This window comes from Schistocerca americana, chromosome 1, assembly GCF_021461395.2.
Source record: "Schistocerca americana isolate TAMUIC-IGC-003095 chromosome 1, iqSchAmer2.1, whole genome shotgun sequence".
Lineage (NCBI taxonomy): Eukaryota > Metazoa > Arthropoda > Insecta > Orthoptera > Acrididae > Schistocerca > Schistocerca americana.
In genome coordinates, this window is record NC_060119.1 from 1,181,373,441 (window position 1) to 1,181,388,581 (window position 15,141).

Consider the following 15,141-nt stretch of genomic DNA (forward strand, 5'->3'; position numbering starts at 1 on the left):
CATCCATGTCCGAGGCAGGAGTCGAACCTGCAACCGTAGCAGCAGCGCGGTACCGGACTGAAGCGCCTAGAACCGCTCGGAAACCACGGCCGGCTCTAGATAACATGTTTCAGTGATTAACATTGCAAGATCACAGATTAATGAGAGCGCGATATACGCCTTCGCAAATGTGAAATGCTGCTACATTAATAACCGGGGTAACTGCCAAATTCAAGGCAATTCGTCGACACTCAGTAGACATGGTGGGCTATAACAGCGGTTTGGGGGCGAGCGCTATCCTGTTGGAAAACACCCTCTGGAATGCTGTTCGTGAATGGCAGCAGAACGGGATGAAGCACTAGACTGACATACAAGTTTGGAGTCAGAATGTGTGGGGTAAAGTTACACCCGTGGTCTAGGGGTAGTGTCTTTGATTCATAATCAAGACGTCTTTGGTCCAGGGTTCGATCCCCACCACTGCCTAAATTTTGATAATCACCACTGGCGGCCGAAGACTTCCGGCATAAGAAGTCAGCCTCATTCTGCCAACGGCCTTGTCAAAGAGGGCGGAGGAGCGGATAGAGGTTCAGGGCACTCTCTTGTCCTAGGGGTGGGAAATTGCCCCTAAAGGCGGAAGAATGAGCAATGATCAACGACATGAGGATGCAGAAGGCAATGGAAACCACTGCATTAAAGACACGTAACGTGTATCCACAGGACATGTGGCCTGTAATTGAAGAAGTGTCGTGATGATCTCTCCATTGGCAAAAGATTCCGGAATAGTCTCCCGTTGGGATCTCCGGTAGGGGACTGCCAAGGGGGAGGTTACCATGAGAAAAAGATTGAATAATCAACGAAAGGATAACGTTCTACGAATCGGGGCGTGGAATGTCAGAAGCTTGAACATGGTAGGGAAACTAGAAAATCTGAAAAGGGAAATGCAAAGGCTCAATCTAGATATAGTAGGGGTCAGTGAAGTGAAGTGGAAGGAAGACAAGGATTTCTGGTCAGATGAGTATTGGGTAATATCAACAGCAGCAGAAAATGGCATAACAGGTGTAGGATTCGTTATGAATAGGAAGGTAGGGCAGAGGGTGTGTTATTGTAAACAGTTCAGTGACCGGGTTGTTCTAATCAGAATCGACAGCAGACCAACACCGACGATAGTTCAGGTATACATGCCGACGTCGCAAGCTGAAGATGAACAGATAGAGAAAGTGTATGAGGATATTGAAAGGGTAATGCAGCATGTAAAGGGGGACGAAAATCTAATAGTCATGGGCGACTGGAATGCAGTTGTAGGGGAGGGAGTAGAAGAAAAGTTTACAGGAGAATATGGGCTTGGGACAAGGAATGAAAAAGGAGAAAGACTAATTGAGTTCTGTAACAAGTTTCAGCTAGTAATAGCGAATACCCTGTTCAAGAATCACAAGAGGAGGAGGTATACTTGGAAAAGGCCGGGAGATACGGGAAGGTTTCAATTAGATTACATCACGGTCAGACAGATTCCGAAATCAGATACTGGATTGTAAGGCGTACCCAGGAGCAGATATAGACTCAGATCACAATATAGTAGTGATGAAGAGTAGGCTGAAGTTCAAGACATTAGTCAGGAAGAATCAATACGCTAAGAAGTGGGATACAGAAGTACTAAGGAATGTCGAGATACGTTTGAAGTTCTCTAACGCTATAGATACAGCAATAACGAATAGCGCAGTAGGCAGTACAGTTGAAGAGGAATGGACATCTCTAAAAGGGGCCATCACAGAAGTTGGGAAGGAAAACATAGGTACAAAGAAGGTAGCTGCGAAGAAACCATGGGTAACAGAAGAAATACTTCAGTTGACTGGTGAAAGGAGGAAGTACACACATGTTCCGGGAAAATCAGGAATACGGAAATACAAGTCGCTGAGGAATGAAATAAATAGGAAGTGCAGGGAAGCTAAGACGAAATGGCTGCAGGAAAAATGTGAAGACATCGAAAAAGATATGATTGTCGGAAGGACAGACTCAGCATACAGGAAAGTGAAGACAACCTTTGGTGACATTAAAAGCAACGGTGGTAATTAAGAGTGCAACGGGGATTCCACTGTTAAATTCAGAGGAGAGAGGAGATAGGTGGAAAGAATACATTGAAAGCCTCTATGAGGGTGAAGATTTGTCTGATGTGATAGAAGAAGAAACAGGAGTCGATTTAGAAGAGATAGGGGATCCAGTATTAGAATCGGAATTTAAAAGAGCTTTGGAGGACTTACGGTCAAATAAGGCAGAAGGGATAGATAACATTCCATCAGAATTTCTAAAATAATTGAGGGAAGTGGCAACAAAATGACTATTCACGTTGGTGTGTAGAATGAGTCTGGCGATATACCATCTGACTTTCGGAAAAGCATCATCCACACAATTCCGAAGACGGCAAGAGCTGACAAGTGCGAGAATTATCGCACAATCAGCGTAACAACTCAGGCATCGAAGCTCCTTACAAGAATAATATACAGAAGACTGGAAAAGAAAATTGAGAATGCGCTAGGTGACGATCAGTTTGGCTTTAGGAAAAGTAAAGGGACGAGAGAGGCAATTCTGACGTTACGGCTAATAATGGAAGCAAGGCTAAAGAAAAATCAAGACATTTTCATAGGATTTGTCGACCTGGAAAAAGCGTTCGACAATATAAAATGGTGCAAGCTGTTCGAGATTCTGAAAAAAGTAGGGGTAAGCTATAGGGAGAGACGGGTCATATACAATATGTACAACAACCAAGAGGGAATAATGAGAGTGGACGATCAAGAACGAAGTGCTCGTAGTAAGAAGGGTGTAAGACAAGGCTGTAGCCCTTCGCCCCTACTCTTCAATCTGTACATCGAGGAAGCAATGATGGAAATAAAAGAAAGGTTCAGGAGTGGAATTAAAATACAAGGTGAAAGGATATCAATGATACGATTCGCTGATGACATTGCTATCCTGAGTGAAAGTGAAGAAGAATTAAATGATCTGGTGAACGGAATGAACAGTCTAATGAGTACACAGTATGGTTTGAGAGTAAATCGGAGAAAGACGAAGGTAATGAGAAGTAGTAGAAATGAGAACAGCGAGAAACTTAACATCAGGATTGATGGTCACGAAGTCAATGAAGTTAAGGAATTCTGCTACCTAGGCAGTAAAATAACCAATGACGGACGGAGCAAGGAGGACATCAAAAGCAGACTCGCTATGGCAAAAAAGGCATTTCTGGCCAAGAATATCAAATATCAAATATCGGCCTTAATTTGAGGAAGAAATTTCTGAGGATGTACGTCTGGAGTACAGCATTGTATGGTAGTGAAACATGGACTGTGGGAAAACCGGAACAGAAGAGAATCGGAGCATTTGAGATGCGATGCTATAGACGTATGTTGAAAATTAGGTGGACTGATAAGGTAGGGAATGAGGAGGTTCTACGCAGAATCGGAGAGGAAAGGAATATGTGGAAAACACTGATAAGGAGAAGGGACAGGATGATAGGACATCTGCTAAGACATGAGGGAATGACTTCCATGGTACTAGAGGGAGCTGTAGAGGGCAAAAACTGTAGAGGAAGACAGAGATTGGAATACGTCAAGCAAATAATTGAGGACGTAGGTTGCAAGTGCTACTCGGAGATGAAGAGGTTAGCACAGGAAAGGAATTCGTGGCGGGCCGCATCAAACCAGTCAGCAGACTGATGACCAAAAAAAAAAGTGTGGGATAACCACCAGAGTGCTGCTGCTGTCATATGAAACCACACCCCAGACCATATCTCCAGGTGCAGGTCCACTCTGTGTAGTGCAACACAGACAGGCTGGTTGCAGGCCCTCAACTGGCCTCCTTCTAACCAAAACACGGCCACCACTGGCACTAATTCAGAACCAGATTTCATCAGAAAGCACAACGGATCTCCACCCAGTCTTCCACTGAGCTCTCACTGGACAGCACTGAAGTCGCCAATGGCGATGGTTTGCGGTTGGTGGAATGCACCCCACAGTGCATCTGGCTCGGAGCTGTCCTTGAAATAACCGTTTTGTAACTGCTCGTTGTGACACTGTGGTGCCAACTGCTGCAGAAACAGCTGCTGCAGATGCAGTACGATGCGCCAGAGCCATACGCCGAACACGTTGGTCTTCCCTCTCGAAGTGCCACGTGGCCGTTCGGAGCCCGGTCTTCTTGCGAGCGTACATTCTCGCGAACAGCACTGCCAGCAACCATGCTATGATCCTGCCAAGTCTTTGTGTAGAAGGAGCATCCAGATTCTCGCTACCCTATTACATTGAGCTGTGTGCGGCTCGCGTTCATGCCGTTTGTTCTTTGGCATTTTGTCACATCGAGTGGCGTCTTGTTTCTTTCCGGTGTAACGAAGTTGCTCGCTTGCCTCCTTGAGTGGTAGCAGCAGCGCTTATCGATACTAGTACTGCCATACTATCTTTGGTGTGTCAGCTAGTATTTCTGGGTGGTGGTGTGTGCAGTAGTCAGTCGGTTGGGACGGAGCAGTGAGGATGTTTCCACGGCGCGAGGCCATGCCGGGATCGCTGGCTCCGTGCATGCAGTGTCGGACCGTGAGGCGCTACCTACGAGAGCGACAAAGTTCGTTGCCCACCGAACCTGGACGTTGAAGTTGAGTGACCAGTTAACCTGTTATGAAACCTCAAGTACTGTGACATCTCTTCGTTCGTTTGCGGGTTGTTGCTCCCTGGATCATTCGGGCTAGCAGCAACGTATAATGTGTTGGAGTTGGCGAAATCTTGCAGCCGTCTTCCTATATTGTGATTACTTGTTAAATTAACTTTTACTTGCCACTGGAGTGCACCAGCGGTATTTTCTGCACTTTGGCCGTTAACGCCCCAGTTACCTCCCTTGGTGGTTGGCATAGTTTTCTGGCAGTGTGCCTTTCCTCGTCATGTTGATGCTGTTCGACACAGTGTGTAGCTAGACAGCCTTTTAAGTTGTTTGGTTAATATTTTGTTTAGAGTGGTTATTGTTCCCTTGGCTGTTTTTAGACGCCAATTTCTGAAGATGTACTGCTGTTTGTCTCCTCGTCCTCGTCCGATATGTGCCATCGTTGTGCCGTTGTTCGGACGGAAGGGAATTGGTTAGATTGTTGGTTGGTCCTTGGGCTGTCCCTAGTTTGGGTTGCCACCCGATTATTTAACTTCAGCTCTTGGCTGAGTGTCTCACTGACCCTTACGTTTGAGCTACCTTCTCAGGCCGACCATCAGAACACTTCTGAGCACCACTTGTTCTGTCTGTTTTAGATTGTGATTTTCATTTTAGTTTGAAGAACTGTGCAAGTTCTTCAGGCGTATATAAATTCAAGGTTTTTTTTTTAAATTTATATAAAGGCCTTCAGCATGTTAAATTAAAATTTTGAAGATTCATTTTATTTAAAAAATTTTGTTCTTTAAAATTTGTTCTATCTGAAATTGTTTGTAATCCAGGCCCTAAGCCGTTAGTTGTTCGATTTGTTACGTGTGGCCTTTGTTGTGGCGTAACAAGACAGCTACGCCACACTGAAGTAGCCGAAAGGCACGCGTTAATCTCACGTAGGCTAGAGAGAGGTCTGAAACAGGATACGTAATGAATGGTAGCAAGAAAAGTACGTAGCTGCTATAATACTTAACTTTTAATCCATCATTTGTATACAGCATTCCTTGATGATACAAGTGAGACTCTATCTTAAAATGGTTAATGGCTCCTTGCTAGGTCGTAGCCATTGACTTAGCTGAAGGCTATTCTGTCTCCCGGCAAATGAGAGAAAGGCTTCGTCAGTGTAGTCGCTAGCAAAGTCATCGTACAACTGGGGCGAGTGCTAGTCTGTATCTCGAGACCTGCCTTGTGGTGGCGCTCGGTCTGCGATCACACAGTGGCGACACGCGGGTCCGACATGTACTAATGGACCGCGGCCGATTTAAAGCTACCACCTAGCAAGTGTGGTGTCTGGCGGTGACACCACATTCCTCCCCCGCAAATCGGTGAACGGTCGTGTTATACGGCTGCCGCCCGCCGTGGGGAGGACCCCATGTCGACGTATGCGATGAGGTGGGGAGCCTAACAACAGGCGAGGCTGTGCCACCCGCACCGGGCCATTCGGTCCAAGGGGAGCTAGGAAACGCCTGAAAACCTAGTCCAGGGTGCACGTCAACATGCGGTGTATGCGCCCGTAAAGAGACAGGAGGGGCCGAAGGGTCGACCTCCATTGCGTCGGGGTATCCGACGCGCGAAGACGTCATGTGGTCCAGAGCGGGCAAGAGGTCCATGGCGGAGGACAGCTGGTCACGGGAAGCGATCGGCGGCGCTTGACCCAGGGAGGCGCTTGGCGGCTGCAGCGAAGCGTCCACTGCGGGCGGAGCCGGCCGGAGGACAGGCGGCGGCGGCGGCGGCGGCGGCGGCGGCGCGTCGCCATGGGGCAAAATGGAAGGCATCGTCGGTAACACCTGGGGATGAGGCGAGCCAGTAGATGGGTCCCCAGGGCGCTGACCGGACGGCACCGTCGCTGAAAGGAGACGGGGAGCGGCAGAACCCGTGCAACGACAGAAGCGCAGCTGATTGAGATGCCGACGCACCTCACCAGAGGCCCCCAAAACCAAATACATCGCGCGGCCGAGGCAGCGAAGAATGCGTCCTGCGAGCCAACGCCGTGAACCTCGAAAGTTGCGATAGAATACAACGTCGCCTGGATCAAAAGCAGAAGTCTGCCGCTGCACAGGAACCTGATGCGGCGGATGCAGCAAAGACATAAAGGTTCGATGAGGACGACCGGGGAGCAACTCAGCCGGCTAGCGACCATCTCGGGGCTGAGAGCGATATGAAGACAAAAAGAGCAACAACGCATCCTCCCGAGAATGCAACTCTTTCAACTTTAACATCTGTGACTTGAAAGTCTGGACCAATCGTTCAGCGGCACCGTTTGACTGAGGCGAAAACGGCACGGATGTCAGATGTTGAATACCATTGGCCTGGCAGAATGATTGAAATTCTGCGGACATGAATTGTGGGCCATTGTCGGAAACAATAGTGTGTGGAAGACCTTCAATGCAAAAGATAGCAGACAGCGCTTGGATGGTGGAAGAGGACGTCGTGAAAGACAAAAGGAAAATTACTGAAGGCATCTACCAGAACCAACCATCGAGCATTCCAGAATGGACCAGCAAAATCAATGTGCAAGCGTTGCCAAGGGGAAGTGGCTTTTGGCCATGCAAAGACTTTCCGCGGCGGTGCGGATTGTTGTTCGGCACACGCCATGCAAGAACAACACATATTCGTAATCGCAGCATCGATTCCGAACCAAGTACAGTGCTGACGAGCAAGTTGTCTCGTTCGCACTATACCCCAATGTCCTTGGTGAAGAAGCCGTAAAACAGAGGTCTGTAACGAACGTGAGACCACGACTCTGGACTGATCATTATCAGAACGCAACAACATAACACCACGTCGAACAAAAAGTCTCTCCTTGTGAGCAAAAAATGGGCGAACCAACGGTTCCTCGATCCGAGACTTTGACAAAGGCCATTGCGTAGCAACAAAACGCAAAACGGTAGCAAGGACAGGGCCAGCAGCTGTGGCTGTAGCTACACGACGAAAATCAATCGGAAACGATTCGACCACTTCGTCCGTTTCCGAATCAATGAACATGCAAGCAAGTTCGGAAGAATCGAATGCTTTATCCTCAGCAACAGGCAAACGCGACAACGCATCGGCGTTTCCGTGCTTAGCAGTAGACCGATACAAGATATCGTAGCGGTACTGCGAGAGGAAAATAGACCAGCGAATGAATGTCTCCGCTGTACGTGGAGGTACAGGCTTGTTCGGATGAAAAAGCGATGTCAAAGGTTTGTGGTCTGTGATGATGGTAAAGTGACGACCATACAAGAAATCATGGAACGTAGTAACACCAAACACGAGAGCCAAAGCTTCTTTCTCTATCTGTGAATAATTTCTTTGCGCAGACGAGAGCAATTTTGACGCAAAGGCAATAGGGAATCATGCGAGACAACTTTGTGCGCAAGCACAGCACCGATCCCGAAATCCGATGCATCTACCATCAACAAAAGAGGTTTCTGGGGATTGAATGGCGTAAGGCAAGTATTAGAAAGCAACGCCGATTTCAACTGGCGAAAGGCGCGTTCGCATTCCGTCGTCCAGACGAACGGAACACCCTTACGGCGTAAGCTATGAAGCGGAGCTGAAATGGAAGAGGCATTGCGCAGAAAGCGATGATAATAGTTAATTTTACCCAACACACTCTGTAGCTGTTTCACATTCTGTGGCGAAGGCAAATCTTGTATGGCACGGAGGTGCTCTGGACTGGGATGTATGCCTTGGGCATTGAGTACATGTCCCAGGTATGGTAAGTCACGAGCAAAAAACACACATTTGTCCTTCCGCAAGCGAAGACCATTTTGTCGCAATACCTGAAATAATGTTCGTAGGTGTGCTAAATGCTCGTCGGCTGTCTTTCCGGAGATCACAATATCGTCCAGATAGTTCACAGCAGTAGGGACCGGCGCACAAACAGTTTGTAAATATTGCTGAAACAATGCAGGGGCGGATGCACACCCGAATGGCAGTCTTTTGAATCAGTACAAACCAAGATGCGTGTTAACCACCAAGACGCGCTGGGATTCGGCGTCCACTGGGATTTGCAAGTACGCATCTGCTAGGTCCAACTTCGAAAAGTATTTACCCGGGCACAGTTTATCAAAAAGATCTTCCGGGCGGGGTAAGGGAAAATTTGCAATCACGAGTTGTGGATTCACTGTTGCCTTGAAGTCCACACAAAGTCTCAGTTTTCCGGAAGGTTTTGGCAAAATTACTAAGGGTGAGGCCCAGAGAGAAGCTTGCACACGTTCAATTACACCTTGTGATTCGAAATCGTTTAATGTTCTTGCGACCTCATCACGCAATGCGTGGGAAACATTGCGCGCTCTGAAAAATTTCGGTTGCGCGTTGACTTTCAGTTCCAAATGTGCTTCATAGTTCTTAGCGCAACCAAGGCCCGGTGCAAAAATGTCTGCAAATGCTTCACACAGACGAGAAACACTGTCTGAAGGCACAGTCTGATTCACCGATAGGACCTGATTTACTATAGATATGTTAAACGACTGAAATAAATCTAAACCAAACAAGTTCACTGCAGTAGAAGAACGAAGAACGTAAAATGACACAAGTTTTGTTTGTCCCTTGTATGTTGCAAGAAGAGTGCACTGTCCTAACACAGGGATCTGCTGTCCTGAATATGTAGTTGCGGCACGCAACGGAGGTTTGCCCAGTTGTTTGTACGTGTCGTGATTCAGCAATGAAACTGCAGCTCCGGTATCGAGCTGGAATGGTGTGACCTTGCCATTAAAGTCCAAATCTACAAAAAGTTTATTGTCCTGCTGACGACAAGAGCGACTGTCTCGTGCAATTTGAACTGATACAGGTACAGCATCACTTGCTAATTGACGTGATTTCCGGCGACGTCGACGCACACTTTTTGTGGGACGAACACAGTCACTGTTAGAGAAAGTGGCACTGGACAAAGTGGAATTAACTACATGAATGTCCATGTGCGAAGGTTCACGAGCCTGAGTATTCTTGGTTCGATTCTGGCGCGAAGCAAAGGGCCTGGAATGGTTGTGATTGTCTGATCTGAGCTTTTTCTGGCAAACACTTTGAACATGTCCTTTCTTATTACAGAAAAAGGAAACAGCTTGGCGTGACGGGCAATTTTCACGCAAATGTCTAGTAGCACACCGCGGGCATGATGTCACTGCATTTGTATGCTGGCGTGGCACACCTGGTTTAGAGCGTGGCGGCAGCTGCGCGGACGTGTGCAAGGGCAGTTTACCGGGCCACGCAGTGCGCCCGGTGGTCCGGTTAATGTTACACACGGCTGGCGAAGTTTCAAAAGATTCCTGAGCAAAGTCATGCATGTCTTGTCTATCCAATAAGTCTATCACTTGTTGAAGGGAGGGATTAACTAGTTTCAACATCTGTTCCCATATGCGAACATCAGAAACGTTCTGTGCAATTGCATCACGTACCATTGTATCTGAATAAGGGAATCCACATTCACACTGAAAAGCACAATCCCGTGTAAGGCCTTGCAAAGTTGCAACCCACTCCCTATTAGTTTGACCGGCCGTACGGTTTGTACAAAAGAACGTATACCTTTTTGCAACTACATTAACTGTTTCTTTGAAATAGGCGTCCAAAGCCGACAAAATTTCTTCGTAGGACAGAGTTGCTACGTCGCGTCGGGGAAACAATTTCACTATCACGGTACGTTTGCACCCCTACACACGACAATAAATGAGGCTGCCGCTCGTTACCTTGAATTCTGTAGGCGGCGAGATGAAATCCAAACTGGCGTGACCACTCGGTCCATGATTCTTGCGCCGTATCAAAATTGGGAAACGGCGGTGCAACTGCATGTTGTGGCTGCGGTAGCGGTGAAGCGGCGGCTGCCGCATCGTGTTGCAGTGCACGTTGACCCTGGACGAGCTGTCCAAGGGCATCCAATAACGCCTGCGTCTGCTGATTCTGCAAGCAATAAAATTCGGACAGTACATCTGGCGAAGCCATGACACAAGTAAATGTAAGCAATTAGAAAGAACAAGACCCTTTCCGTTGACTCGTCGCCAACTGTTGTGGCGTAACAAGACAGCTACGCCACACTGAAGTAGCCGAAAGGCACGCGTTAATCTCACGTAGGCTAGAGAGAGGTCTGAAACAGGATACGTAATGAATCGTAGCAAGAAAAGTACGTAGCTGCTATAATACTTAACTTTTAATCCATCATTTGTATACAGCATTCCTTGATGATACAAGTGAGACTCTATCTTAAAATGGTTAATGGCTCCTTGCTAGGTCGTAGCCATTGACTTAGTTGAAGGCTATTCTGTCTCCCGGCAAATGAGAGAAAGGCTTCGTCAGTGTAGTCGCTAGCAAAGTCATCGTACAACTGGGGCGAGTGCTAGTCCGTATCTCGAGACCTGCCTTGTGGTGGCGCTCGGTCTGCGATCACACAGTGGCGACACGCGGGTCTGACATGTACTAATGGACCGCGGCCGATTTAAAGCTGCCACCTAGCAAGTGTGGTGTCTGGCGGTGACACCACAGCCTTCATCCGAGGATTTACGTGAATCCCTTATGAGGCCTTCAGCTGTGTGTGTTCCTTAAAGGAAATTTTTTTAGAAGAAGGAAGGGGTTTATTTTACATTGTTTGGCTGACTTGTTGTTCAGGCCTTCAGCCATTGTTTGTTTTTTTTGTGGTTTTCAGCCGTGCAGTAAGACAATATTTCTTTAATTTGGCTTTCTGCCGTTTTGTTGTAGGTTTAAAAAAATTTATTGGTTTGAAAAATTGTTTATTAATGTGTTTTAATTATAGTTGTCCTTCAGACGTGTAGTGTAGGCCTTCAGCCGCTAATTTCTTCAGTTGCATGTTTTTTGTTAAGGAAGGACAGCTCTCGCAGAGCAACAGGCGCGCAGTAGGACACTGCGGCGGAGGGTACACAAAGCGCTGACGCGGCCTAGTCGATGCTAGGCAGTTAGTAAACAACGCTACACTGTAGTCGCCGCTCAGTTTCCTATTCGCCGATTTCCCCCAATGGCAAGCAGTAAAGGAAAGTCCAATGGAAAACGCCCATTTCCGCCAATGACAACACGCAATTCAAAGACCAATAAAAGGAACTCCTAATACCCTTCCTCCTCACACTCACATCCAATTACAGCATTCCTCCGTAGTATATAAGTATCCCAACTAGTCCTCATTCAGCAGTCAGCAATACACCCTGAGAAAGGCGCCTTGCAACAGTCGCAGAAACGTCGGAATTTTGCAGATGACATTGGGGCCACAAACCCAGAAGAATTTTATTGACTGTGACAACGGCCGCGGAAGCCTACATTTGCGGTTGGATGACAGTTTGCCCTGGAGGAACAAATTCTTTACTCATGACACTCCTACATAGAAAAAAAAATCAGCATTGTTTTGATCTATTACTTGCTCATTCGAGCTTTTTGCTGTCGAGGAGATGCCTCAGTGTGGTCATTCCTCACTTCTACCACTTTCTCTCAGCATCGTACTCGGAAACTCAGGATTCATCACCTGTGATTACACGACTGAGTCCTTCGTGGTCATTCACAGTTTTCTCACTAAGATCAGCTTATGTCCGACGGCGACAGGGTGAAACTGCCATATAGATCAGATGGGGCAAGTTTTGCACTTTGCATGTACGTACACACGTAACATCCAGTAGGTCACACCTCATTGTAACAGGTTCATTATTGTCTTAGCAATGCTGTACCAATATTTATGCAATTGGTTTGTTGCTCTTTTCTGTTGCAGTGTTGTTAAAAAAGCACTGGTCGGTTTTTCCATTTTCTGAAATAACGCAATATTCCAAAGCAATGGAAGACTTACAAATAAAAATTATTTGCTATTTAAAAATATTTATTTAAAAACCTAAAATTTTAGCACTGCTGCTATGGCTAATTGATATTTCGTTTTTTTACTCGATTGTTTGTAAAAGATAAAGAATCACCTGTTATAACCGTGACCAAACAAATACCGAAAAGTAGGGGCTACTCGGAAGTAAAATACCTGTATTGGTTTTAACCGGTCGGTTTTTCCCGTCTGTAACAACACAGGGCTTAGTAATTTTCCACAGGGTTGTATAGTGCACATGCTCCTTTGTCACCATGAATGGTCTTCGATCCATCGTCGACTTCAGGAAAACAGTATTGTGCAAAACCCATCAGGTCTTCAAATTTGGGGAAGATTTATACTGCACAGTATTATCAAAAATTAGTACATTTTCTTCTCGTCAGCTGCATGGGGCCAGGATATCTGGTAGACATCGTATTTCTCTATCTTATTTTTATACAAGGTCTATCATTAAGAGATTTCATAATCAATGGATTTCTTCTATTTGCAAACAAGCGGTTAATTTTTTTCCGTATTGTTTGTTTCATTATTCCATTGTTTGTCCTATCTGTGAGATTCGCTTCAAAATGAATTTATTCGCAAGTTTTTTACTTCTGGGTACCTCAACAAGGAGAGCATTCGTTTGTGTGGATAGCATCGCTCCAGTGCATATTCGAGTGCAGCGGTATCGAAGTCTGTCCAGCATCGATATCGAATTTCTTGTCTTATGATGATAAAATCGTCTTTCATAATCCAAGACTGATCTCGCAACAGTCCTGTACCAGCTCGTCGAAATTTTCGGGTGTGCTCCCCCCCATCAGCCGATCATACATCCTTGTTTCTATATTAGAAGAATATCACTTTTGTGATATCTCTAGGTTAGTTTCGAATCAGTTCTCATCTCCAGAAACTTAAGATCGACTCCTGAATGCGATATTTTTCCAACAACCTTCATCCAACCTTTGTTTAATCCGTGTTATCTCCAGACAATTCTCTTAGGCAGAGATCAGGGAATTGTAATTTAGAAAATATGGGTGAGAAACTTTTCTCGTGTATAAAGCATGTACTGGAGAGGGCTCAATATGGCTTCCGATGGGAAACCATTGTGGATTATCCGAGGCCCTGTGCCATATCCATTGTACAAGACATAGATTCTTCTATCTGAGAACAAAGATTTAATCCCACAGATTGCACAAATACTATAATTAGTGGAAACAAGATTTCTTTCCAGTGGTGTGATTTCCACAGTGTCTTAAGCTCCAGCTAGGAAACGTTTGTTCACGAAGGTCCGTTGAATATCAGTTGTCAAATTCCCTAAGTTGTCAACAGCACTCTTTCCCTTGCGAAATCGAAGCTAGGTCTCGGGAAGAACTTTACTCTTTTCCCTCCACTATTCTAAACTGTTTTTAACGGTTCTTAGACGCATCTTTGATATACAAGATGACAGTGCTGTCGGTTTGTAAGACGACGGGTTTACAGTATCTTTCTGTGCTTTGCTAATACGAATTGCAATTTGCCTCGGCCATAATACGAAATATTCACCACGCTTGGTAGACAGTACCGGCAACCCCTCTGAAGTACTTCAGCAACTATCTGCAAAAGTCTGCAATATCAGCAATATTGCCCGGTGGTATATCAGAATTGCCATGTATTGCAGTCATGGTGCATCAATGTTGATGACAACACTGTTACGGCCAAATATTGCTGTAAAATATAGCCTGTATGAAAGCACCTAAATCAGGTAGTCGCGTTGACTCAGTTATTGCTGATAACTATGACGTAAACTCCTAGTTAATCTGTGGCGTCTTACGCAAGCACATCGTACTCATACAGTTAAGCATACAGAAAGCCACTTACTTGCAGTTGCCTCGGTAGCGCAGTAGGCAGCGCGTAAGTCTCATAATCTTAAGGTCGTGAGTTCGATCCTCACCCGGGGCATTTATTTTAATCAATATTTCTGAACTGACAATTACCTTGTCCTTCGCGTTTAATTAGCACATGATATCGGTTATGCCGAACACGTACAATAAATAGTGTGTGTTGATTGTGACACAATGCTTGGAGAAATAAATCGAATTAAAGAATCCGTAGATAAAATGAGTGATGACATCTTTATTTCGACGAAACAACGCTAACCTTACCTCGCAATGAGAATTCTTCAAACTTTTATAACATATTAGATGCGTTAATAGAAATAACCTAAATATTAAATACAACATACAATGATTCTCTCCATACATCAGTCTAAATGAAAGTTATACTAATAACAGTACTAGTAACACTAAAATAGTCAAAACCAAATATGGTACTTGAAACACGGATAAAATTGTTGTATGGAACGAAAGATTTGCTCAACAATAATTGCGCAATGTATGCTTGCAACTTAGAAACAGTCTTTCCACGTTACAGCTCTTCTGCATCCTATAGTACACTAATTACGACATTTAGTAAGAACACCATATAGTGTCCCCTAGACACTACGAAGAGCTTCCATCTCAGTAAAAGCAAAAAGCGGTTTCTTGAAACATAAGAAATTGACAATCACTGAGATACTTGGACTTCTTCAAATACATGGTGCTGTCATAAAGTTTATATTTACGTGAACCATTTAGGGCAAATGTTCTTAGATAGCGTCCATATCAACAGCAAAATAATCTACGATAAATAATTTTCTTTGATTGCATAAATACTGTAACTGGTACATCAGCAACAAATCTAAGCAGCATGCACAAGAATAATAAATTTAT

The 15,141-nt window shown here is 45.4% G+C and overlaps 1 non-coding gene across 1 annotated transcript; it reads left to right on the plus strand.

The window, feature by feature from the left end:
- Window positions 1–14,259: 14,259 nt before the first annotated feature.
- On the plus strand, window positions 14,260–14,332 carry Trnam-cau. The gene has a single exon. It is a non-coding gene; the product is annotated as a tRNA-Met (tRNA).
- The last annotated feature ends 809 nt before the right edge of the window (window positions 14,333–15,141 follow it).